The 24,685-nt window shown below is 38.4% G+C and overlaps 1 protein-coding gene across 1 annotated transcript in view; it reads left to right on the top strand.

The window, feature by feature from the left end:
• LOC131677941 (uncharacterized) overlaps positions 1–22,899 on the top strand; it is a 35,090-nt gene extending 12,191 nt beyond the window's left edge. The window contains exon 2 of the mRNA XM_058958047.1: positions 22,631–22,899. The gene's annotated coding sequence lies outside the window, so the exon portion shown is untranslated. The remainder of the gene's footprint in view (positions 1–22,630) is intronic.
• Positions 22,900–24,685: the final 1,786 nt, after the last annotated feature.

Below are 24,685 nucleotides of genomic sequence, written 5' to 3'. Positions count from 1 at the left end.
TTTGAATGCCCTAGGTTCAAAGAAGTTCGAAGCCTGGTGCGAAGCCTGGTGCGACAGTAGAAATATCATTGAAAAGATGTGGGGATTCGAGAAATTCTGCCCCCGGGAACTCCCCAACGGGGTAGATTAGAACCACCACCGGGGACCAGTTCAGTAGTACGCCACGTAGCACCCGGTTCGGGTCATTGGGATTGCTGGACCGACATTCACACCCTACCGGGCAGCTTGTGAGTAGGCTAGTCCACCGCCAGGGATTAAACCGAGTAGACCGCGTCGAATAGCCAGCAGTGCGCGGGTTGATGGGGCGCCAGTGAACCGGAAACTACGGTTCACCCGGAATCGCTAGATGGATCTCAACACCTACTGGCTGGCCCGTTGAGTAGGCTAGATCCACTGCCGGTAACTAGATCGAGTAGATCGTGACGAAGCGGAAAGCTAAGTGACTCACGGAAATGAACATCGGTATCGGGAGAAATCTACCGCTAGGCTTCGGGAGAGCCTCTCTCTCCGGGGAATTCTCCGTCGGAGTAGACTAGATCCATCGTCGAGGACTAGACCGAGTAGTTCGCAAACAAGTAAGGGCGGGAGCTGAATGGCTCATCGGGGATGTTGAGCGAAATAGCACGAGAAGGAGTCAAAGGGCTCAAGAAATAGTTGGTTCTAAAACCAAAGAAGAATCGGTATCGGGAGAACTTCTTTCGCTGGGGAACTCTCCGTCTTCATAACCTAGATTCACCGCCGGGGACTAGACTGAGTAGACCACGACTAGACACCACCAGTCGCGGGTCGTCGGGGCACCAGCGAACCAGACGCCCTGCTTCACCGGAATCGCCGAACTGACCTCGACACCTGGCTGGTTGGCTCGGTTTCGGGAGAACTTCTCTCGCCGGGGAAATTCTCCGTCGGAGTAGGCTAGGTCTATCATCGGGAACTAGACCGAATAGTTTGTGAACAAGTCAGGAACTCAACGAGTAAATGGCACTGACTGGTGCGGTGCTAACTGATACACGCGAGCTGAGTCGTGGTCTCGGTGAATTAGACAATCTGAAGTTTGCCGCCCAGATTGTCTTCGTAGGAGAGGAGCTCTAAGTCTCGACTCACAGCCAGCTTTCCGACTGCCAGATGGTGGAGAGCTGGTGGTGTGTCAAAAAGTGGGGCTGTAATCCTACTGAAAAAACTGACTACTAAGTAGTTGAATTAGAGTGGGTGCTATGCACATAAAAACCCTTCATTGATGTAATGCCGTAAGGTAGTGCCGGGGAGGTATCAGGTTGTGGGCAAGAGCAGTGGCTTTTAGCGGATCGGGTGATGGCAGCCCAAACTCGTTCCTTGAGACATTAGGGTTTTTGTACATTTTTCACGTTCTCTCTGAAACCAAAGCTTTTACTCAAGAGGTTCTAAAATATACCATTTGACGCAGATAGACGATTTCGGCAACTAGTTGTATTTATGAATTTAATTTTATATTCCGTTATTGCTAACAAGCTCGTGCATCAGATTATTAATCCTTCGTAATGCCTTCAATGATCGCTCGTATACGCGCATTTTGCAAATAATCCGAATTAAAAAGTAAGAAATACTTCCTTTGATTGCGCTATCATAACTATTTGTCTGTATAACGTGTTATCACTCAGTTCGGTTGTTTTCAACCCAATTAGAATATCGTAGAAAAATCTGTTTAAATACTGTTGCAAGAAATACTAATCCGATTGCCCTTGATTAGAAAATATAAGATGCTCTCGGTAGCTGATAATTTATTATAAAACATAAGATCTAAATCTTTTCTTATTCGACTGATCGTGTACTCGTAAACTTACTAAACAACTTCATAATAAACTATGTTACAGATCGCATCGCTCGCTTGGAGCGAATCCTAGACTTTAAACCCTTCTAAACCTCAAACTCCGCGATACCGATGATAAATCGTCGTCCTTCCGTTAAGTAGTATGGCGTGACCAGGGATGCCAACGGTACCGGTAAACTAAATTTTTTTTCGGTATATTTACATTTGCACAATCCGTACAGCCCGCTACAGCGACGCACCACTACAGATCTTGCCAGAACGGTAGCCAAACCGAGTACATTTTTCCGTACAGCAGTAGAATACATTTTTGTTTTGCTGCTGTACTACGACTGCTCGGTGAGAGTGTGGCGTAGTAAAGTTTGTTCTCTCGCTTTGTACACTTTTCTCTGCATAGTCAAAGGGAGAGGCCCGCACACGAAAACGTTGATGCCGGTCGTGGCGTAAACGAACCGCATTCATTGTCGTCGTTTGTGATTAAAAATATTGAATAAATTAAAAATATTAAAGTGTAAAATAAGGAAAGAGAAGCTGTACCGCTCGCGTCTGGTGGCTGTACTGGGGGCAGTATTTTTTGTCATGTTACTGCTTTGCTTACAGACTACCGTACAGCGCTGGACATCCTGCACTAGCGAACGACAACAGCGTCGTATAAGAAATGAGAATGTAGGCAGAAAAATTACTGCCGCAGAAAAGGTAGGCATTTTGCATCCTTGGCCCTGACACTGGGCGACTTATTTTGCAATAAACAATACAAAATATCTTAATGTGCTTACAAAACTGATACTGACGTACTAGAGACAAACTGCAAACATTTTCCTTCTACTTTTCGAAAAACAATGTGCGATTCACTTTTTCAGACTTGAGATACCTTCAACCCTATGACCGGGGTTGTGAACGAAATCCAAGTACAAGATAATCAATTTACTAATTGCGCAATCGGTTATAGCTGTATAGTAAATATTATGAAACTTCGAGATAGTTATGCAATTCAAAGCAATCAATTAAAATATCATATGATGATTATGATTGACAAACAGTTTATTGGCAATATTTAAACTTTCGGTCTGTACATGATTTGTCCCATTGTCCGCTAAAGTACAAACAAAAATTGATGATCGTTGAAAAAATTGCTCAACAATGACTAATAAATCAAACATTCGAGGGCAAACTATGTACCCGGGATTCAGTTTATTATTGTGTCTTACTGAAAGTAGTTGTAAAACATCGTTTCGCGCGAGATTGTGGTGTGAATCCCCCGAACATGAGTCTGCCGGTCACTACAAGAATCGCTGAGTCCGTCGTCATCGTCGTCGTCGCCATCGAAGCCTTTATCTTATCACGAGCGTGAAATTGGCGTGTCTCGCGCGCCAAACTGTTTCCCCCTCGTAGGGTGTATCAGGGTTGCGGCGCACGCAGGTTATCAGCTGAAACACCGTTTTTCTGGGATCGTAGTGATATAAATGTTAATTCAAGTAATTTATTGGTGCACAAAGTTTGTAAGAAGTTTGTTGGATGTAATCCAAACAATATTAATTCCCTGAAGTACCGTTTCAGTTTGTTAGAAACGGATTGTCAACTCAAGCGGCTCCATTAAGGAAGTACAAAAACAAACTGATAAATACTGAGAATTCAACGACGTCATGTTACCCTACGATACAGAAGTACACATACAAATTGAAATTACCAACCCTGCGTATATTCCGTCGAAGGCGCAATCGACTCAGTTTCGGCAGTATTCTCTTCGAAACAGCTCATTCGTATAGTTCGCGCTCTGCATCATTCCAATCTGTTCACACCAGTTCCGCTCTGAAAGTTAAGATTTCGTCGAACGGTAATAAAAAACAAACAATGCATACCCCGCTGAAAAAGGTGCCAATCAGCAACGGTAACAAGCTGATTCTGGTGGCACTACTTTCCGTCATGTTGGTGTTTACCGTACTGGAGGTCGCCGAAGCCCGCACCATCTACTATAATCCGGCGAAGAACGAACCAAACACAACGGTCAACACGTCCAACATTTTTGTATCGCCTCTGCGGTGTCCTCCCGGGTACGGGTTGGATCGTTTCCGGCGCTGTCGGAAGCTGGTATTCTGAGCTCTACAAAACCGAAATGAAGTAAGTGCTGCTGATCAGGTTTAAACAAAACAGAAAAAAAATCACGGTGATTGTGTCGGTGGTGGTTATCATCTGTTGGTTGAAATTAAATTTGAAAAGTTTGATAAGATATAGGGGAAGGATTCGTTTTTAGGTAGCAATCGGGAAGCAATTTTTCAAATTAGTTGATTCCGAAAAGTTGCCGAGATGAGGTTGCTGGTAATCTCGATTCTGGTGGCATTTGTTTTAGTAGGGTTGAGTGATGATTCGGAAGGTGTTAAAGTTCTTTTCTTGAAGCACATTCCTACGGAGGAAGACAATCAGCAACGTTCAGCGCATATTCTGAGATCCCCGAGTGGATATCGAAATGGTGGTAACTGCGGAGCCGGTCAAATGCACGACATCTATGGATTGTGCCGGTCGGCGGTTTACTTCTAAAATAGTAAGTGAGATTTTTATTGGTCACGAAGCCTTTGGGAACAACCCAAGGTTCAAGAATGAGCGAGACATTTGTGTACCTTGAACTCAACAATTGTCGCCCAAAGATGTACAACTCAAGATATTACTGAAACCGATTTGATCGATGGTGTACAACGTGCAACAAAGCTTATCATTCGGTTGTATCTTTTGGTATACCGTCATTCGTCTGCTGATCAATTGGCTGAGTGGTGCCGACAAACAGCTGACAAATGTCTCATATTCAACAATTTTTCGAGCTTAGAATAAATTCAGCTCTGATGAATAAGGTTAGTGTTACCTCTTTGAACCCATTAATTTGAGCACTATCTCTGTTTAATGTATTGGCTAAAATTATGCACGGTGTCTCTGGTAGAAAACATTTAAACAAAAAAATAGTATCGCTAAACTACTCACTAATCGAAAGCTTAGATGCTCCTCTTTCATCTGAGCATAACTTTGAAATGTTCTATCAGGGGGTGTAGAACTTTTTTTTACATTTTGACGATCAATTTTTTAGATAATTTTTCAAGTATTTGTAGTTCAAAAGACATTTCCCTTTTAAGAGGCTTAATCAGTGATCACATACTGTCAGAGAACCGGACTTGTAACGTTAATGAAAATTATCGAAGACACCATTTTGCCAGTTTCGCGCATTCGGTATCTTTAAATTCGCAAAAAAAAGTTTCCATCAATTTTTTTTCTTCGAAATATATTTTTGCTCGGGGTTCCTATGTAACTGATGTTACATTCAAAATTATTTCGTTGTTATATGGATTCTTTGAAACAATTTCATCTTTATTAGATTTGTTTTCGTTTGCAGTTTCGTTGAAAATTACGAGTTTAAACACGATCGAGACTATCTCTTTCGAAACACATAACCACCTTTTAGTAGAAAATTTTATCCGCAAAATAATTTCATGTTCAACCGTCGTCTTGCTTCTGTTCCGCACGTAACCGTTTGTTTTGCTCCTGCTCCGCGACGTGAATTTTGTTGAAAATTCATAGTTAAATTTGCCCTGTTGCTGTTTACTATTTTGATAAAATCTGATGAAGTGATTCTACATTAGCGGCGAAGAAAAGCGTTTAGAAGAACTGTTGCTATTTTTCCCCAAATCGGTGTTGATTCTGTCGTACAACGTATAACGCAGTCTAAGCAAAATGATTTGTAACAAATGCTTTACAAAGATCGCACCCGACGAAGAAACAATCGTGTGCAAAAGCTTTTGTTCGGATGGATCGGATGTTTATCATCTGAATTGCGCTTCTGTCACCGGTTCTGAGGCGATCAGTTGCAATAATAATTACAACATGTACTGGCTATGCACTGCATGTGGTGAGATGATGTGTAATGTTCGCAACATGGAGGTATTTCGAGATAAACGAAAGCTGCTTGATATCGCTAATTTTTCATCCCATTCCACCGTTGTTGCTACCGCTGCCGCCACCACAGCCACCACTACCATTACCGAAGCCCACAATGATACGAAGGCTAAAAAGTTTGAAACAGATTTGCGCGATGAAATTTCGGCCCTGAAGAGTGAAATCGTTGGAATCCATCAAACGTTGACTGACTTCCCCTGCTCGTCCAATGCTTCAGTTTCGTCTCGATCATAAAATAAAAAACTCTAGACCCTTAGAAAGAACAATTCAAAATTCAGAAGCAAGTTGCCGGATAGTACGTACATCAGTGATATTGATTTGTTTGTGGTAATATTGCTCTACCAGAGACAAAAAATATTCCTAGTAAAATCTTATCCAAATTTAAAATGTGAATTACCGCGAAATTGAATTAATGTCGGTTATTGGTATCTTCGGAGGTATTTATTAACGTAGCAAGTCTCTCCTTCTGATACTAAATATCTAAAGATTCATCCTCCTTAAAGTGAGATATCTTCTGAGAGCTATTCAATGAAACGCAATCTTCAAAAATAATAATCAAAATGCTAAAAAAAATATTGTTCTAGACCCCCCGAAAGAACATTTCAAATTTAGTCTCAGATGAAAGAGGAGTATCTAAGCTTTCGATTAGTGAGTACTTCAGCGATACTGGGGTGGCATTACGCATCTCGATTCGATCGAAATTCTATCGACTCGACCTTGTTTCGCATTATGTATTTCGAACAGAGCTCGAAAGTTAATTTTCGTTCGAGTTAGCTCGAAGAAGTACTAGATTATCGAGAAGTGTTGGCATTATGGAACCATAACAATCGAACTCGAAAGCGACTCGAGTCTAACGTATTTGCTCGATAGTTTTATTGCTGTCGACTGTCGTTCGAGATTATGATTTGTGTTTTTATTTCGGAATACTTAGAGGATATAAAATTACCAAAAGGTGTAAAAAGCTCCCACGTACTTTGAGTTTCTTTATGTTATATCTATTTTCACCATCAAGAACATACTTTTTTGGAAAAAGTAATACTAAATATTGATAATAAATTATCTTACATCAAGTAATAATAAAAAGTGTTGGAACAAAGTGAAGACACCTTGACTTGTCTAATCGCTATTTAATAGATGTATAGAATCACAATCATTCTTGATTTCAAAGTAGTGATTTAAACAATTTTATATTCTAATTGATTCTGCCTCAGCTCGACCCTCATTAACAGAAGACAAAGATTAAGCCCGCACGATATTAAGCCTGTCTAATGACTAATGACTCTAGCTAATTGAATGTCGTTAAAATGTAAAAAATTAATTGATGCATTTGTTCCCGACTATACCTCAATTGTTTTCAATATCACAATATAGCCTTGAATTCAATGCCATAATGTACGTTTTATACACCAACAGAATTATTTGTTATATCGTCATTTGCATTAAATGCATGAAAATACAGAATATTATCTTATATAGCAAAGAAATTTGAATCAAATTGAATTACCAACAAATTTGAATGCATCAACCGATTGAAATTATGCCATCTGCAATTTCTGGAAAAACTTCATTTTGATTGTGTTCTCCCTATCTCTGTGTGCTATAACAGAATAATTAACTAACAAGTACACGAACAACTCCGCAAACACGAAAACGCATTTTTGTCTTGACTATTTCAACTAAAAATGACTATTTTAACGAATTTTAAGCTTTTAAATTTTTGCGTCATCAATTGCTGAAAAAAATTGTTACTTTTGGAAGTTATCAGTTTCCTGAAAAAAACCCAGAAAACCAAAATTTCAATGCAATGCTCGCTATGATTATTTTCCAAAAGATTTGAGAAAAAACGGTCCCGAAGTTGTGTTGTTTTGAACAATTATTTAGATATTACATAAGGTCTTTAATCTAAGAATAATTGTGAATAACTCATTCTGCAGATAATATATTCCATCATGCGACTGAGGTCCGAATAAGACACACTACCAGCTAGGCATTTTGATGTTTCGGTGCATCAACTTAAACATCGAGATATATTAAAAATTTGTGGCAAGAAGTTCAAGAATACAGTTATATCAAACTAAAATAATGCCCAAGCATTGAAAAAGGTGGTGAGGGAGAATGACGTGAACAAATTATGAACTTGCTTGGGTCAATTTATTTACCACTATCACTATTTATATTCTGTGAATTTGACGCTCATCGAAAAAAAAAAAATAAAACAAACTGCAATTTTGTTTACACTGAAAAAAATTCTTAGTTGGAATTAAAATTATCATACGATATGAACAAAATCATTACACTTTTTGGTAATGGCAAATTTGCATTGTAAATAGTTCGTTTAGTCTAATGGCATCTTGATGAACGAAAAGTTTAGTAATTTTAGATATTTAATGTTATTAAATTAATGGGTTATTCCATGTCAAATTTACAACCACAATTTTAATTTCTACCAGAAATTTTTCTTGCATTCTTAGCACAAAATAATTTACATCTATTTTTTGTTTTGGCTGAATACGATAGATTTTTTTCAAGTTATGAGTTTTTGAATTTTATGAATTGGACCATTTTTCAACCACTGATAACTCGGAAACTCTTAGTTGTACGAAAAATTTATTAATAATAAAAAGTGCGTTTTCGAATGAATTCACCAATAAAAATCTGATAGTTTTTTTTGTTATTTATGTTATGAATTCTGTAAATGATAGAAACATATCGAAAAAATAAGCTTGGACTAATAAGTTTTTTATTCAATGAAAATATTTATAATTATATTGAGAACCTTATTACTTTACGAGATATTTCAATTAAAGCTGGCCCATAACATGGCGTTTAATGTAAAATTGTCCTCTTTAACGATATATTTGTAATTTCTCGCAAAACATTTTGAGATCCACTGCAAAAATTTTACGCAATATTTCTAACATGATTTTTATTATTTGATGAAAAAATAAGCACAAAATTTAATTCAGCTTAAAAAAACTCAATTTTTCCGGCAAGCTCATGCGACACTGCAACTTTTTATATTTAATATTTTTTCCATGCATCAAATACTTTACGAACTATCAGCGATTGAAAAATGTTCAACTTCAAAAGATGAAAGCTCATACCTTGAAGTAAATATTATATTCAGCCATAACAAAAATACCTGTCAAATATTTTTAGCTGAAGAATGCAAGAAAGAAATTTGGAATGAACTAAAATTTTATTTGTAAATCTGACGTTGATTGGCCTGTACGGTGCATAAAAGTTATCATCGATGTCTAAAACATTTTTCGTCAATGAAACGAAATGATTCGTACTTTTATCAATTGTTTTATGCAGCATAGATATTTTTGGAAAGGGTAAATTTATTTTTCGTACATAAAAGGAAAAAAATCGTATTTCCGTATTACATCGGATCTTTATGGATCTATGTTTGACAACATCTATTCTATTTCAAAGAGCTCACCCCTATTGTGTACTAGAAAAAAATGTTAGATTTGCGAAACTTATCCAAATATATTTCGATAACAAGCAACCAAAAACAAATTAAAACAATTCCTATATTTTGCCAAAGTTGGTTTTATGAAACTTATTCGTAGCAGAATTAAAAATATTTTTTCTCAGTGTATACTCTTATTTGACAGTTTGCGCTCGAACAGGCAGTCGAAATCTAGTTCCGCAATCTAACAAGCTCGAACGCTTGGTCGAATGTGATACGTAATGCCGCAAATTAGTCGAAACGACTTCAAAACGTTTCGAATCGAGTCACTCGAATCGAGATGCGGAATGCCACCCCTGATTTTTTTGTGGAAATATTGTTCTACCAGAGACACCGTGTATGGGAAAGAAAGAGGAGTATTATCGGTGTAAATCCTTCTACATACCTCGGTTGATTGTATGTTTAATAAACCGGCAACAATTTTGACTTTTTTTCCGGAACACTGTTAAATTAAACGGTAATTGGCTTCACATACCATTTGTAAAATATGAGCATTTCCGATAACTCTAGTTTACTCACAAGAGTTCTCAAGTTTGTTTGTGGAAATATATGAAAAATTGGCAATAGAAACAATAAATTCAGTAAAAAATGACAGTATCATCTTGTGCATCCCAAAATCTGTAAATATATAGCTTAAGGTGTAAGGATCAACATTGCCGAAGACTGCCAATTGATCCTATTTGGCAGTAAAAAGATATTCTCATATAAAGTTATGTGTTGCCTCTCTTTCTCGCATATGCTTAGAATAGGAAATTTCAAAAAAATCCGTTTGTCTTCAAAATTAAATAACTTTGTCGGGGAACCTCCAATCAATATGTATTCTTCAACAAAGCTGTATAAAATAAGCTACGCCACCGTAAGTTTTGAGGTATGCGGAATTACTGTGGAATTTTTTATTGGAATTTGATTTTTAATTTCTGATTTTCCATATATTTCACCATAGAAACTTCTAAACTCTTGTGAGTGAACTAGAGCCATAGCAAAAATCTCATATTTGGCAGATGGTTTGTAGAGCTAAATACCAATTGATTTAGGAGTGTTCCGAAAAAAGTTCAAAAAAGTTGCCGGTCTAGTGTTTAACCCTACAACGGTTTCGTGACTTTTTCTATACGTAAACGGTTTTGTGGGGTACATTCGTACCCCAGCACTAAAATTGCTCTAATATGCCTAATTTATATTGAAATCGTTATTAAATTGGATAGTTTTATTCTAAAATCATTCGTAAAGAATCCTGTTAAAAATATTCGTGTTTTGTCGATTTTATCATGTAATATTGTATTTTTTATAGAACAAGTCGTCAAAATTCCCTTTTTTCCACAATATTCCTATAACTCCGGTAGTTTCGATCCGATTTAAGCCAACTATGCGGCGTTGTGAAAATTGTTAAATTTCGTTAAGAATAATTAGTAAATTATACAAAAACCGATTAAAAATTGTATTTATTCCGATGCTTTTTTGAACGCCAAACGCCAATACAAACAGTAACAATACAGCAATATGCAATAGCAGAGATAACACAGGACTGCGTTGAAAGGACTGATAGAGACGGTGCATTGTACGTGTATATAAAGTAAATATGTTCCAGAGCCTGGATCACAGAAGACGACGAATCGAGTGGTGCATGGTACAATTAACATACAAGTCATTTTCACGAATGTGTTTTGCCTCATTCACCCGCAAAAGTAAAAATTACGATAACGATCCGAGCGCATTTTCTAATTACTTTGCTATAGTAGCTTTATTATATCAAATAACAGATACTATTGTTCAGCAATGTTGAAGCTTATACAATTTTACACAAGTTTTTCGCTTACTATGTATCGATATTTTGATTTTAAAAAAAGATATAATAAATTTTCCGAATTATGTACACATGACAAAACACTAACGTAAACGGTTTTGTGGGGTACATATGTACCCCAGGCAAACTTTAAGCAGGCACTGTTAAGTTGGTCAAGTGAAACAAATACGTTGTACTTGCTTTAATGTAAGTTTAATAATCAAATTGATTTATGATAAAGATTGCTTGCAGCCAAAATAAACCGTAACGGAGTAACAGGGATTGTAAATAGCTCTGGGGTACAAATGTACGCCACAAAACCGTTCTAGGGTTAAGACCCTACATAATCTGTTAAATAGTGAAGAGAGCTGGTTGCGACCCTATTAAGGAGCTGCATTATTTATTAACTACGCGGTCTGCAATCGATAAAATGTTACTTTATTCCTAAGAATTGACAGAATAACCCAAATAGTATGTGAATGGCGAACTATTTCTGATTGAGAACAACGAAAATTCCTATCGAAAGCCTCAATTGTCGCATAATTCACTTCTAGACTTTGAAAACGTCGTTCCAATAATTCCGCTTCCGAACCACAGAGGTTTCCTTAAAAAGTGTGAACCTGGATGATGATAGTATGGGCAGATGTTTTTGCTTTATCTGCGACTTCAAGCTCAGCGAATCTTGACGATAATGAATTCTTATTGGATTTGTCGGGCATTTCGACAGATGTACGCTAGTAGTAGCCAGACTCGGAATACCTGTTATCAGTACCGTCGAATTGGTGTATTACGAAAAAGATTGAAGTACACGGAATTTTTTGTTCTAACTGATTGGTGCGTCGATTTGAAAGAAAAAGCTACCAGGTGGCCTAAAGATATTGTGTTTCGTGAATTTTTTTCATTCAGTGCTTTTATTTGGTAAGGCACGTTTGCTTTAGCTTAAAGGCGCTAATTTCTTTGTTTTACTTTTTAAATTTCGTAAAATTGAGTATATATTGAAATAATTTTTTATATTGTTTTTTGAAGAGGATTACAGTTAACTTAAGGTTGAAGATACATTTTGATATAAAAGAGAGGATAATTGATTTGATTGGTTCTATTTGGTTCTATGCAGACCAACAGGGGATCCTTCAAACGATTTCATTGTTTAATTAATGAGGGAGGCGATGAATTTGAATGTTGGTTTCGGAAAATACAAGCAGAAATAGGTAACTGTTTTTGAAATTTCGCAACACTGATATTGCTAACTTTAGGAAGGAGCAGACGAGGAACATACAGAGGAGATTGCAGCTTGCCTAGACATCCCGAACCGGAATCCAGTAGTTCAGATCAGGGGGAACAATACTTGGCGCATGCCAAGACAATATGTTCGATATCTTGGTAACCATCGCCACAAGCGCTGATACCACTATGCATGAGCCCAAATAGGTCGGAGATTTGCGTCTAACGTGTAGTGATTGGACATGAGACGAGACATCGCACGAATGAAATCGCGACCCACACTCATTCCTCTAAACCAAGACTTCGTTGACAACTTCGGAGTAATAGAATGTAGCCACCGTCCCAACTCTCCATTGCTCCAAGCTATCTTCTAGCTTTCTAGCGTCATCTGACGAGAAATATTGAAATATTCACTAAAGAAAATTGGTCTTACGTATATGTCACCTTCTACGGCGGCCACCTCAGCTAAAGAGTCCGCTTCTTCAGTACTCGCAATGAAGCAATGCCAGGGGACTGAAACTAAGGCACTTGAACGAATTCGATATCCAGCTATCTTGAGGGAACGCAGTGCGGTAGATCTTCTGTGCCGGGCGGAATCCGGACAAACCTTATTGACGAAATCGAATATCCAACGCGGTTTGAATATTCCACGCGCTCGTTCGTACTGTTTCGGTTTTCTAAGCATCGGGCCGCGCCCCAAAGAGTGCTCATCGATGTTTCTCTCGTTAGCCCGTCGACGAACCTGCGCCAGTAGCTACGTTTCTTGGCTTTCATCAAACTCATCATTCGCGTTTCTAACATCGCGTACTGTCGATAGCAAGCGGGTAGCCCGTCGTCCTGGAAAGTCTTACACGCGGCGGCCTTCTTCACGTACACGTCTGAGCACTCTTTGTAACACCATGGGTTGGAAGAAATCCCGCAAGAGTTCGTGTCGTACGCGTTTGGTCTGAGCTTGAATCGCGGTATCGAGAATTAAGCAAGCCTGGAACCCGTACTCTTCCTCCGGGGGAAGCTCTTCAGTGGACTCGATTTTGTCGGATATCGCGGACGCGTTGCTCTTCCAATCAACATTTCGTGTGAGGTCATACGAAACACTGATTGTATTCGGTGGCCCTAAACCGTTAGCAATATTAATTACGATTGGTAGATGGTCGCTGCCGTGGGGATCAGAGACTACCTTCCACATGCAATCTAACCGCAGCGTTGTCGAGCAGCGGGACAGGTCTAAGGCACTTGGACGCGCTAGAGGGACAGGAATCTGTGTCATTTCACCCGTATTCAAAATAGTCATATTGAGGTTGTCGCAAAGCTCATGAATTGAGGTAGATCGATTATCGTCATAAAGGAAACCCCATGCCGTACCGTGGGAGTTGAAGTCACCTCGGTGCGGAGAGGAGTTCCGCAATATCGCAAAGCCGTCGGTGGCTAACTGAGGCTCTACGGGAGATGTAGGTGGAAGCAATGCAAAGGTCTTTTCCTTTAATTCTGGTTTGGCAAGCGACAACTTCAATGCCTGGTGTCTAGAGGAGGTCGATTCGATTGAATGAATATCACTTTTTGATCCCCAAAAGTACTCCTCCGTAAGAGTCTTCTCGATCCAAGCGAATAATATTAAAATTGTGAAAGTGTAGGTTTATTTCTGAAGTATGCCATGTCTCGCATAGTGCAAATGCATCGCATTTTAAGTTATTTAGTAAGATTTTAAAGGAATTGATTTTCGGGATAATGCTTCTGCAATTCCACTGTAGAACAGCGATTAAATCCGTGACCTTGTTCGACGAATTAGCCGTCCAAGGATACAATCGCTGAAAGAAAAGGCCATTTCGCAGTGAACTGCATCAAGAATGTTTTTACTGCGGGGAGAAAGGTTATCAAGATGCTTTTAAGGTGTCAGAAATATTTAGCGCTGTAAAAATACGGTCCACAATGTCAAATAAATTTATAAAGCCAGCACTAGTTTCTTTCTCTGGCTGAGATATGGGAACACTTGTGGTTTTTTATGTTCCTGGAAGTGCTGGGAACTCCTTTTCTGAATTCAAGTTTCTTAGACCGGGAACGACTTGCTTCGGTTTTGCACCAGTACTTCCTTGAGTAGTTATTTTAGGGGAGGGGTGCATGAAGAAACACCTTCTGGCCTTTACGACGAAGCTTGGGAGAGGAAATGTTCCTCCTTTTTCTATTGCTTCTAGGCACCGAAAAGATGTTCCCTCCTGGGGTTCACCACAGTCGCCTTCGTCAGTAGACAAGTTGGTATAGATGTTCATAGAGGCTGGTGGCGTAGCTATCTTAAGCATTCCTACAAAAGATCGCTTAGAGCGTCCCTGAAGGGAACGTTTGAGATTCTACTCGCGCTGTTTGTACGCGGGACATGCCGGGAGATCATGTGGATTTCCCCCACAGTAGAGACACTTTTCGACATCCCTTCCACAGGAATCATCCTCATGATTCTCCCACCGAATTTCCCACAACGGGCCTTATGATTACAATGGGAGGCTGTATGTCCCAATTATTTGCAATTAGTTCAGTTCATGAACCGTGGCACAAAGAAGCGAACCAGACGAACCTTGTCAAAGAGGAGGTAGTTAGGTAGATCAGAATCGGCGAAGGTAACCCGATAAGAGTCTGAGTTTACGTATATTTTCTTCCCGTCAGCTGCGCCTGATGCTGAATACAAACGTTTGTCTTCACTGGCTTAAGCATGGGGTCTTTGAAACAGCCAGTCCCCTGTTTCAGCAGGTCCTCGCCACTCAGACTCGAATCGTAAACGACCCCACTGACTTCACCCCTGTTAGCTGGAATATACACCCAGTACTCCTTCGTAAAGGACCCATAGCCAGCAATATCATTTGCCTGATTTAAACTGTTTAACACCACCCAAAGCTAATCAGGGAGAATTTTCGGTATTTCTGTCACGGCCGAATACCGGTCCATCAGAACTCGAGAAATCTGCAACAGATTCAAACACTTTTTGTCTTTGGTCCGGAAGAAGATCACGAAGGGTCCAGTAACCGAGCTTGGATATACTTTGAGCCGTGAAGCCGATTTTGTTTCGGCGTCCATCTCACCTTGTGATGAACCGCCGTTAGGGGAAGTCATTTTTGCACGGGCTTATTGCCCAGTGTACGTTAGTAAGAGAACAAAGAAGGGCAAACGTAAACTAATACCGTAAACCAGGGTGACTTTGATCACTTTAAACTATTTTCGTAAATTGCTTATTTAGCCATAATCGTCTACCGAATAATTTAAATTTGGATTAAGTTTTACTCTAAACTTATGAAATACTGATTTGTTATACTTTTTGAGTATATTGTTCGGTTTTTGGGCACAAAAACTACAAAAAAAACGAGATTTGACTTTATCTTATTTTTACGAAGCTTCGTAAAGTGTCTATTTTTTATAAAACAAATAAATCTCAGATTTTGGCAAGAGAAATAAATTCCAAACGAGTTTTTATTTTCCTTTACAGTGGGATGTGTCAAATTTACTTTTCAAAGTTTGCTTATTTTAAAAACAAATTTTTGTGAAACTAGTTGGCAATTATTTCACATTATTTGAAGCTAAAATTCGCAATATTTTTTTATATTCAATATTCCATCGTGTTAGAATGGATGAAACACTTTCATAAACCAATAGAATGAAACAGATTTAGCAGTTTTAAATGTTTTCGGATTATTTTATTCTAGTTGGACACCAATTTTACAAATTTTGGGCGCCCGAATTTTACAGTATGTTGACATACGTTGTACAATACCAATTAACGTTTATTCAACAATGAGTATCTTTTCAGAATTAGTTTAAACAAACATTTGAATGAAAAACAATGACATTAAAAACTTAATGTGGGTGAACATGCAGGTTATCGAAGTCACCCCGGAATACGAAAACGGACTTCAACTTGAAATCATTTTTGGAAAAATTGGACAATTTTAGGTAAAACCATTCAATCTTGTTCTCTACATCAGTACACGGTTTCAACATATTAAACTAAAAAAAATGTGCTGCGTCTAAAAATATGTAATGATTATTTTTCTATACACAAGTTAAGTACCGATTTACGGTACTTAACTTGTGTATGTAACGGTATCCATACGGCTTACCTTGAACACGGATGAGCACTATTCTTTGTCGCTATAGACTGCACGGACTGGTAATAAAACACTTGTGTCTCGACTGAGCGCATGAAAATGAATAAGTTCAGGACATTGATTACTTTATCTGGGACTGCCGGATCAGGTGGCCAATGTGTAGCAATAATTTTAGATTGTATCGATTTTGTTGGCTATTTTCGGCAAATTTGAGACTAAGAGAAACGAAAGCAATGAAATTGAAAGACGGATAGGTATTCTAGAGCGAATCAGTTATAAACTTAGAACGGAAAACTAGAACTAGGCAGGCTCATATGGGCATGATCGAAAGGAAATGTGAAGAATTCTTTGCCTTATGCAGAGTAGGAGTTGGGCGTTGCACCCAAGTCTACCGCATGGTCTATGGTAGAACATATGAGCCTGCCTAGTTCTAGTTTTCCGTTCTAAGTTTATAACTGATTCGCTCTAGAATACCTATCCGTCTTTCAATTTCATTGCTTTCGTTTCTCTTAGTCTCAAATTTGCCGAAAATAGCCAACAAAATCGATACAGTAGAACCTTGCGGCAATTAAAACATAGTAACAATAATTTTAGATAGGCGACAACTTACCTAAATTTACAAATTGAAGCAATTTGGCACATGTTCTAACAGGAAGTCGGATTAACATAGCCTTCATTTGAGGCTAAGTTCGTAAAAATAGGTTTAGTCATCTTTAAGAAACCGATGTGCACATTTTATTAGTAAGTCCGCACATACACACATATAGATATACACACATAAGCACACTTGTACCCACATAGATATTTTTCGATCTCGATGTACTGACGCGAATGGTATAAGAGTCAGCCCTCCGGCCTTCGATTAGAAAATTGGGTTTGAATCAACTGCATAAGCTTTTTGTGTGCGGTAGGCACGAAGCTGCAAAATCAGCCAAGTTCCAAAAAGTCGATTCTAGTTAATTTTTTCTTTGGAGATAACATCATATCTCTACGTTTTATGCATGTTAAAAGTATTCGACATTGAAAATACAAATTCGATTTTTGAGCTTTAGTGAACTGCCTACTTTGAAAATTTTCTATAATCGGCTTATATATGGAAATTTCACATGTAGCCGAACAATTCAGTCTATATTTCCGAAACAATACAACTAGGGTTCGTCGCGGTTGCGGTATTTACCGCAACCGCGCGGTATTTACCGCACCCGCACCGCAAAAACTGCGGTGCGGTAAGACACTTTTTCTTGCGGATGCGGTGCGGGAAATGAGCATTTACCGCGCGGTATTACCGCAACCGCACTTAAAAAAATAATTGATAAGTCTGCAGTCTGCATTAAAAAGTGAATTAAAACTTTGACTTTTACCATTTAAGAACGACGAAACTTATTACCTTACAATAGGGAAACATAATAAACATTTGATTGCTCTAATTTCCATGGACTTGACAATGATTGGAAAATAAATCCGAATATAATCTGTATTCGACCTATCGCTACTTGATTTTTTACATTTTGTTTATTCTAATATGATAAAACAATCTGTTACTAAGAGATAAAATCTATAAGCTGTGTCCAATATAATTTGGCATCAGTATTTTTACGTCATATTTTGAACACTTTTAAAAATTTACAAGCGAACCTTTTCAAACATATAAAATGCACAATACAATCATTGAAAAACAATTGAATTGCACTATCAAATCCAATTTAAAAATGCATCATTTCTCCCGATTCCTCTTGACAATCGTGGAATTATGAATCGTTTACGATGACATTTTCTCAACTGTGAATTTTGATTAAATTGGAGAACTTTTGATTAATTTGGAGAACTTAAAAGTTTTCCTATTGATTGCTGCGGAAGAACGTTTTTGTATGTATAATGATGAAGTACATGTAGGGTTCGCAGTACCGACCCTTTTGTCGAGAACCGGTACTACGGTACTGAAGCCCTTTTTTTAAGTTCGAAAAGAGCTTCAAAATGAAATTGAATGCTGAAACTGATGACCTTATTCTCAGATGATTGATTTGTGCCGATCAAAAAACATGTTTATTGTTTTAATTGATTCGGAATGGCATGACTCATTTCAGCAGAAAATATTTTTCGTATGCGGCACCTTCTTTTATTTCGAAATCTAGGCCACTATGAAATCAATAACTGCTAAGCGGTGCGACTTTTATCGACTTTAACAGATGGTAAAAGTAAGAAACACTATTAATAACAGTAAATCAAAGCGAGAAGGGCAGTAAATCCGAGTAGGTTGCTCGCTTTTCCTCTCTTGATTTGCTGTAAATTGGTTTCGACCTGCATACCAAGGCTCTTTGCTTTCCTGTAAACTATGGGTTTTTGCTGAATTTTCCTATCACTAATAATCACAAATCGCCCCATTTGGAGTAGCTCACCAAGTCTAAAATTATTAGCTGCTAAATCGCTGTTCTTTATTTTATAAATAAAGGTTTAAGAGCAAACCAAAGACATGATTTAGACCATAGTCTTATTACGTGCCACCCAGTAAAAAATGGAAACCAATCAGAATGTCGCTAATAAAAAAAATTTAGCGTAAGAGAGATGTGAATATTATGAAATTTAGTACAAGATCGTTAAAATTTAATAATAACAATATAAAGAATTTAAACATTCCGTTCAGTACAACGGGAGCTAGTAATGTTTAACTTATAGAAGGTAATTAATATAATTAAAGGTCATCTTGCAGACCGATATTTTGAAACATGTCCCCCTAGAGAATCCACATATTTTTCATAAAAAATTGTATGGTACCGAAAATACCGGTACTGGCTTTTCTTCAGTACCGGTATTACGGTACCAAAAATGGGTCGGTATTCCCGGGATTTTCGGTACTGGTATTACCGGTACCACAACCCTAAGTACAGCTACATTTCATATGACTTCAGTGCTATGCTAAGATTTACCTTGTTTCGAAAGTATTTATCTCAAAATGTACGGAATTTTATTAATAAAACTTGCAAAGTGTAAACTTTTTTAATTTTTTAATAAATGTTACATTCTGAGGAGTCCGTCAAAGTTAGAGTACGTGTAAATAAGAGTAATATTTTATTATATTTGGTTATACAAAAAAAAATAATAATTTTTCAACACATTTTTCAAAAATACAGAATTTTACCGCATTTACCGCATTACCGCGCGGTGCGGTGCGGTAAATGCAGTGCGGTTGCGGTAAGCGGTGCGGTTTTATTATTTTTTTGCGGTTGCGGTGCGGACTATCCATTTACCGCCCACATCCGCACCGCGACGAACCCTAAATACAACCGATCCATATAAAATTTTACAGCAGTCTATGGTGATGATATACTTTTCATTTTAGTCTAAGTTTATGAAAATCGGCTTAACGATCTCCGAGAAATCTACGTGAATTTGTTTATTTTGAAAGAATTTGCTATTTTTCTCGGGAATGTCGGAACCGTCTATAGGGGTCAATATTGCCAAAGAGACATTGAATGGTCGTTAGTGAACTAGAACTACAAATCTAACCAATTAGGCTCACACTTTCGAAAATTGTTCATCTTTTTGCATTTTCGCTGTGTTCGTATTCATCACCCTATAATTCGGAAACCAGAAGTAGGATACACAAAAAATCAATAGTAGCCGATGGGAACGTAGCAGCTCTCATTTTAGACTAAGTCTGTGAAAATCGGTTCAGAAAATTCTGAGAAACCGATGCGGGCGAACTATAACTAAATTTTCTATGTGACTGTACTTTTCAATTCGTAACTCCGGAACCGGAAATCTAAATTAAATGAAATTAAATAGCAGCCGATGGGAACCTTGTACCTTTCATTCACGAGTAAAGGGCGAACACGAAATTTATGGCGACACAATCAACAGGGCATAACTTTTTTTTACCATTGGGTAAAAATCAACCAAATTTTGCACACTTTTCATTGATGTGTATTGTTTACATGCTGTCAAACTCTAAGTCGTGTTTTTCGATTCAACGAAAATGGAGGTGAACCAACGCGAGTCGAGAGAACAAATTCTTTCCAAACACCTGAAATTTTCTGACCTGTCGCACCGGCAGCTGGGAAAAATGTTGAACATTCACCATTTAACCGTCTCCAGAGTGTTGAAGCGGTTCCAGGAGAGGTTGACGTTGGACCACGGCAAAGGAGCTGGAAGAAAACCGGGACCGGAGAACAAAAAGACGGAGGGAAAGGTGAAGCGGATGATCAAAGCAAATCCCAACGTCTCAAGCCGTGATTTGGCTAAAAATATCGGCATGTCACAGAGCTATGTCCAGAAGGTAAAGAAGAGAGCTGGACTACATACATACAAGGTACAGAACTTCCCAAACCGCGATGAGCGGCAACAATCGACGGCTAAAACTCGGGCACGGAAGCTCTACGAGAAGATGCTGACAAAATATGGCTGCTGTGTGATGGACGACGAAACGTATATAAAAGCCGATTTTAGGCAAATTCCGGGGTTGGAGTTTTCCACCGGCAAGAGCAAGTTCTATGTGGACGACAAATTTAAAAAGAAGAAAATGTCAAAGTTCGCCTCCAAATATCTCACTTGGCAGGCCATCTGCTCTTGCGGACTGAGGAGTGAGCCTTTCGTGACAAAGGGCACAATAAATGGCGAGATCTACAAATCTGAGTGCCTCGAGAAGCGCCTTTTGCCGTTCTTGCAACAGCACGACGAAGCTCCGCTATTTTGGGCAGATTTGGCATCATGCCACTATTCTAAAAGTGTCCTGGAGTGGTATGAGGCCAATTCTGTCCATTTTGTTCCAAAGGACATGAATCCGCCAAACTGTCCGGAGCTGCGCCCGGTGGAGCAGTACTGGACAATGAGGAAGCGGGAACTTCGGAAGAGCAAGAAGACAGTCAAAGACGAGAAGGACATGTTAAGAAAATGAAAAAAATGAGAAACTGGTACCGGATGACACTGTAAAAATTTGATGGAGGGCATCAAGCGAAAATGTGTTCAATTTTACACTCAAGGCTCCATCGATTAACTTTTCTTTTGATTTTTGTAAATATATGTATAAAACTACCCTAAAATTTTGGTTTGATTTTAAACATTATAAGAAAATTGGCATGACATTTTCGGTGTCGCAATAATTTCGTGTTCGATCTTTAAGTTTGTTAAAATCGGTTAAGCCATCTCCGAGAAAACAATATGGGCATTTTGTTAATATATTCGGACATACACACAGACATTGAGAAAGGCAAAAAATGTTTCCGTGAAAAAATATCCATTATTGTCAACGCTCTTGGAATTTGTTGATAATTTTGTGCGAATTTTTCACTGTTTTCAATTGCCTTCCGGTGCATGTCTTGTTGAAACATTAAAATCGAAGGTCATTATTTAGTAATTTCTTGTCCGAATTCGGAAGGAATCCCTAATATCCAATAATATACGACCTAAATAAGCTCAGTGAAAACTAATGCCACTACTACGTTCACTTTCTGCGAATAAGGTATTTGAAGGTCAAAAATTGGTATGCTGGGAATAACCAAGTCATACGCGCATTATTTTCCTGGAATCCTTAGGACCACTCATTGCCAAATACATGACTGATGGAATCGGCTCGCAAGCAATGCGAGGTTATTGAGCAAAATACCTCAATGTCACTTCCGAAAACCATTCTCACATACATCATCCACCTTACCGAACGTGTTCTCAGCTTGGATCCCCCAGACCACGTAAATGTCGTCATTAGTAACGTATTAACAACACATGGTGACAAATTCCTGCAGCGACAGCTAATAGACTCACCTAGTTTTGTAGTCTCTTTCTACGTCTGCATTCCGATAAGATAAGCTAGCACTCGGTCGTCTTCGGTGTCGGTGCTGGTCTTATCGACAGCAATCACCGATTCCCGAGCCGATTTTGCCGCAATTACATGATACCTTCTAGTCGCGCTCGAGCCCCGATTAAGATAGCGTAGCCGTGGTTCCGTGTACTGCCCAGTTTTCGGATAAGTTAGAAATTCATCCCAAAATGAAAATCCTGCAAACGGTTCTTATTTTCATGTTAGTAATGATTTGCCTTCAATTGTTTCCATCGGTGGAATCGATCCGGGTTATCTACCGGAAGAGAATCCACTCTGATGGTAACATAGCACACGTTCTGCGATCACCCAATGCGACCAGTTGTCCCCAGGGACAGAAACTTGACCGTCGAGGCCTGTGCCGGGAGTCAGTGACATTTTGACCGGATTTTACCCTTGGTTTCCTTCCGCGTGTGGTTGTGTGTGTAAATGTAATTGGAGAAGCGGTTCGTTATTTATATGCGCCAACGGATGTGTTCAAGATTTTAATTATCACAATGTTTTATTTTTTCATTCACAGAATCTGGACGTTCGAAGCGATCGAAGTATTCGTTGAGCAAACCTTCGGGTGAAGCGAGTGTGGCGGAATGTTAAGTGCTTCGAACAATAGACATCTGGTATCGACAATTATACTTAAGATAATGTTTAACTTTATATAATTCTACAAGTAGCTCGTAACCAATTTAGCACATAGTACTTTTAAGCAGACAAACCAATACGAAATCAATTGAAAAATGATCGACTACTGTTATGTTTGTATGTTGCAATAAAGCTCAAGTTTAATGTTTATTGTCTGTTAAAGGTTTAATTCGTAATCACCATCCGATTGAACTAGCTACATATCGTGTTATGGCTAAATGCCGGGAAGCATCAAAGACTCGGCAGAAGTCTTGAGCGTTTTTTCAAAACGTCATATCTGCAATGAGTTACTCTCTTTGTTTACTTTCTCTTTCGATTTTTACGGCGTCACTATAACACTTTTCACTTATTTTACAGTACAGATCGAAAGACGGTGGTTTTAACTAGCATATTATGCAAAGAGTTGAGGGATAAATGTTAAAGTGACCGAATTATTAACAGAAGAGAAAGTAAACAAAGAGAGTAACTCATTGCAGATATGACGTTTTGAAAAAACGCTCAAGAAGTATTCGTTAATGAGCTCCAGTAAGTAGCAGATAACCGATGCGAGCACCGCATTATGTGTGAGTGCGGTGATGAAGCGAGAGCTCTGTTTGACACCGCTCGTTACAGTACGCTTTACAGTGTTGAACATTTCTTGAGCGTTTTTTCAAAACGTCATATCTGCAATGAGTTACTCTCTTTGTTTACTTTCTCTTCTGTTAATAATTCGGTCACTTTAACATTTATCCCTCAGCTCTTTGCATAATATGCTAGTTAAAACCACCGTCTTTCGATCTGTACTGTAAAATAAGTGAAAAGTGTTATAGTGACGCCGTAACAATCGAAAGAGAAAGTATAAACAGAGAGTAACTCATTGCAGATATGACGTTTTGAAAAAACGCTCAAGATTTATGTTTACAATTTTTCTAAATTAAGAAAATAATAGATTACAGTACTAGAGCCGTCAGTACTGCCAACTTTTAGGTCGTTTTTTGTTGAACGAGAGATACAATCGAATTTAATTCAAAATTAGTAGTAAGATAATATTCAAATTCTTGTTTGTAAGAGCAATCATAGCTAGTGAGGACATTCACTAAGGAGATTCTGACAGGGATGCCACAAGTACAGATTTATCTAAAAAGGTACAGATTTTTTAAGTATTTTCTGTACAAATTGTGTACAGTGCGGATTACAGATTTTTATAAAAAAAAGTGCAGATTGGTACATATTTTTTACGTGATGGCTGCGTAAAATGATTTAACACTGCAAACCCAGTAAACAGCCGGCAAATATTGAATTAGGCCGCTGATAGAGAGACGGTGAGAAGCTAAGAGAAGAGGCGACAACAGGTCTCTTGCTCTTCTTAACTTTCTCGACTAGTCCCTGCCGAAAATCTAGACAACAAGCGACCATCGTTGAAAGATTCCTTTTACATGCTTTTCACTGTTGCTAAAGATAATCGTACCTCAAAGATCACACCTAAATCAAGAATTCACAAATCTAACCGCATTTGAAAGGTTAATTTTATTTTTATTGTCTTTCTTAAGTGACAAAACGACCAATCAGGAGATTAGTAGTTGCGGAAATCATGTATCCTGTCCATACTCCGACAGTCGAATAGTTTAGTTAACTCCGCAAAACGTGTGTCAATTGACTTTCATGAAACATACACACACACGTTCTCCTATCTTGACGAACGGAGTCGAGTAGTATACGAAGTTTGGCAATCTGGGATGTGGGAAAAAAATAAATTGAGAGATTGCATACCATTTCTATATGAGAATGGCGAAAATGACCTTCTCTTTAGTGTGTGGAGCCACGCTTTTGAAACATGAAACTGCCGTATGGGGCCGTAGGATTCAGATGGTATTTTTGCAGCTATAGGTCCGCTAAGTACGAACTTCATCAACCTTTTTTGGGAATTTTAAAGCTTCAATTTGTGACGAAGTTTGTG

The sequence above is a fragment of the Topomyia yanbarensis genome, chromosome 1 (genome assembly GCF_030247195.1).
Source record: "Topomyia yanbarensis strain Yona2022 chromosome 1, ASM3024719v1, whole genome shotgun sequence".
In the NCBI taxonomy this organism is placed as follows: Eukaryota; Metazoa; Arthropoda; class Insecta; order Diptera; family Culicidae; genus Topomyia; species Topomyia yanbarensis.
The sequence above is the reverse complement of the archived record's forward strand: the minus strand, read 5'-3'. Positions and strand labels throughout refer to the sequence as shown.